General features: G+C 45.8%; 1 protein-coding gene across 1 annotated transcript in view; it reads right to left on the bottom strand.

The window, feature by feature from the left end:
- LOC102679998 overlaps positions 1-3,454 on the bottom strand; it is a 65,796-nt gene that overhangs the window by 21,078 nt on the left and 41,264 nt on the right. The window lies entirely within an intron of this gene.

The raw sequence follows: 3,454 nt of genomic DNA, 5'->3' as shown, positions 1-3,454 counted from the left end.
GAGAGAGAGAGAGAGAGAGAGATCGAATTTTACGCCCCCGTAAATCGAAAGGTCGTAGGGCCGACCTAGAAACCGAGCTTAAGGGACACCATAAGGCGTGGAAAGGGCGATGCTTTCGTCCGTCGCTCCACAGGTGGCTCGTGAAACCGATTCTTGCGAGAAAGTCCAAGAACGAACGCGAAGGGATGTGCATGCATCCCCTGATGCGGGGATGGTCAGCGCAGAGGAGGACTCACCCCCTCGCGAACAGTTTTATCGAAACGAAATTTCCAATTGCTTTTCACTACTCCTCTCTTGCTCTTCCTCTCGCTCCCACGTTTGTTTTATTCGTGTTTTTAAGGGTAATTATTTCGAATTATTTCGATTGAATTCTGAGAAATTCCGTTTCCACTCATCGTTACATCTCACATGGAAAAATTATATTTTTTTCTTAATAGTTTCGACTAAAAATAATTCCCAACAACAGGAATATATATCCTGAGGGATATTACCTTCAAGTGACCGTATCTCAGAAATACTTTTTGGTTACGTATAAAAAAAAAAGAAAATGTCACTTCTCCACTCTCGTGCACTAAAAATTCTCACCCCTACGAGAAAAGCACCTGGGGAGGAAAAAAATCTCTGAGGGTTTTCACCCATCATCCGTCCGGAAGTCAGCGCCAAGATTCGTGTCTATTTTAAAATTCGAGCCAGAGGAGAGCAAGGTGGAGGGAAGGAAATGGTTCTTTGGATCGGTTCATCCCTTCTTAAATCCATCCGTCTGGTGGCAGATGGTATCGAGATTGGTCACGTGACACTTCGAATTAGATCTGATAATGAGAAGAATAATTGAACAGGCTCGAAATCGCGTTTGCCGACCGTCTAATGCCAACCTTTGACATTTGTCTGACATTTCCTGCAAGGGTTGCCGACCCAAATCTCTATTTCGTGGTCTTGACACGAAACGGATCGATCAGGCGACACGCGTAAAAAAGATAAAAAAAAAAAAAAGAAAACTCAGTTTATAGATATTCGCTAATTTTATTAATCGACAGATTAACCTCTTTCTCTTACTTAATAGGCGAATAAAACCTTCGAAAATATGTCTTATTCTCGAATTTATTTCCACTCTGATATCGAAAGGTATGTTACAATTTTGAAAATTTTATCAAATTGTACGAAAACGATCTTGAATACTTTCCTCTCCATAGTTAATTTTCAAAATTAAGTATCGATCCAGCATCTCTCGATTAAGCGGCAAGAGAAGAAGGGTTAAAGAGAGCGCTATTTAATCTAATATTAGTCGAAAATTTTCGCAGAGTGATCTCAATAATTGATCGAGGACGGAGTTCTCCTCCGCGTGAAAAGTCGCTACGAATCTAGTAACTTTCGATCTAGTATTTATTTTCGTCCAAAGATGTAATAATCTCTGTCCACTTTACGGATCTAAAAACTTCGACTTGTTTCGCGAGCGAACAAGATCTCTCTCCCTCTCTGAGAGTTATTAAAACGAAGCCTCTCCGGATAAAATTTCGAAGCCTCTCCATCCTCGTCACTGAAACCTGGTTCAGAGTTTCGTTCGATCGAAACCACGCATCCACGATCGCTCTCCACGATTCATCCTCCCTCCCTCCTCCCGCTGGTTCCTCGTGGACGCGAAACAGCGTGGCCCTTCAAAAATTCAACTCGATAATTTGCATCGAGGCCGGTGGGGTAGAAAGGGTGGGTAGAAGAAGTGGAGGCGGAGGTGGAGGGCCAGGCTCTGTCCGATCCGCGACCCTTAGGTCCACGGGAAAAAGAGAAAGAGGATCGAGGGAAGAGGGGGGGGGGGATAGAGATAGGGGGCGAAATGGATGGAAAAGGCGAAAAGGAGGGAAAAAAATGGAAATACATGCTCCACGATCCCCGGATTGGTAATCCAACCTACCCACGAGCGAAGGGAAGATAAAGAAGGAAGAGAGAAAGAGAGAGAGAGAGAAAGAGAGAGAGAGAGAAAGAGAGAGAAGGAGAAGAAAAAAATACATTTTAGCTCGCATCCAGGCGCTGCACCGACTCCCTCTCTCTCTCTCTCTCTCCTCGCTTCCAACCCCCTTGGCAGCCACCCTTCCTCTCTGTCTATTCCGTAAGTCGGTGTAGGTGGTCGAGCCGATAGTCGAGAGAGCGTCCCGATAGCAAAAGGACGCCGACGCCCGGCGTCGGAGGATGGCCAGGGGGAGGAGGAGGAGGGGGGTGGAAGAGAAATCAGAAGAACGAACGGGGAGAAGGAAGAAGGGGTTGTGGAAGGAAGAGGAGAATAGAAGAGAGACGGAAGAGGCGAAGGTGGACGAGAAAGGCGGGAGAAAGGAAGGACGGGGGGAGGGGGAGGAAGAGGGCGCTTCGTGCCGCTTGAGCGGCGGGGGGTAAAGGAGGAGAAGGAGGAGGAGGAGGAGGAGGAGGAGGTGGAACGACCGGTCGGGGGAGGGAAAAAGGTGTAAAAAGAAAAGAAAAAAAAGAAAGAAAGAAAAAAAATAGCGGGGCCGAGGAGGAAACGGGAGGAAAAAATCGGGCAGCCTCCGGGAAGGAGCGTGGACGGGGAAGCGAGGGGCGGTAAGATAGGAACGGAGGGGTGGAAGAAAGAAGAGAGGCGCGATAGGTGGAATAATAGGGTGATAGAGAAGGGCGAGTTTCGCTTCTCATTTTTCGCCAAGGAATGAATCGAGAATCGTACCTGTAAACGTTTTCTTCCATTCCATTCGTTAAATAAGTGGGAAATCGTCGAATCGATTCTACTTTGACACGCGTGCTCGCGCTTAATTTTCCAATGAAAAATAAATTGAATTTTTATTATTAACCTATCGTCTATACGATTAATATCAATCGAGGATAATCCGTGATTTATAATTAAGAAGCCTGAGAAGAGAGAGATCATGTTCTAATAAAAAAACAATGTCAAAGTAGGGGAAGTACTCGAGAAACTTTATTATTAATAGAGCCTTGTGATCTTGGTATACTTGTATTTAAAATTACAAATTAGCAAAAGGTGATTCTCACGATTTCTAATTACTACTAGATCCTCTACAAGAGAAAAAAAAGAAACAAGTCCCATTTTTTCATAAACAAGAACACATCTTCCTTCTCTACGAATCTACGCTCAAAAATTCGAATTCCTCGAAGCGCAAGAACAAGAGCAAGAACAAGAATAAGATTCGGTGTCCGGCCAGAGAGACAGAGTTTGGAGGGAGAGAGGACGGTAGGAAGGGTCGAGACCGCGGGGGTGGTGGAAGAGGCGCAAAAAGACGAAAGGGAAGAAGACAAGGGGTGAAGGGTGGAAGAAACGGGGGTGGAAGGCGGCTGGGACGAAGACAGAGAAAAAGAGAGAGAGACGCGATACGAAAAGGGAGGGTGGTGGGTGAGAAAGAAAGGGAGGAGGGAGAAAAGAAAGAGAAGGAAGAAGAGAGAGAGAGAGAGAAGGGTGGCGAGGAGGAGGCCAAGGGGG

This window comes from Apis dorsata, unplaced genomic scaffold (genome assembly GCF_000469605.1).
Source record: "Apis dorsata unplaced genomic scaffold, Apis dorsata 1.3 scaffold_269, whole genome shotgun sequence".
Classification (NCBI taxonomy): domain Eukaryota; kingdom Metazoa; phylum Arthropoda; class Insecta; order Hymenoptera; family Apidae; genus Apis; species Apis dorsata.
The sequence above is the reverse complement of the archived record's forward strand: the minus strand, read 5'-3'. Positions and strand labels throughout refer to the sequence as shown.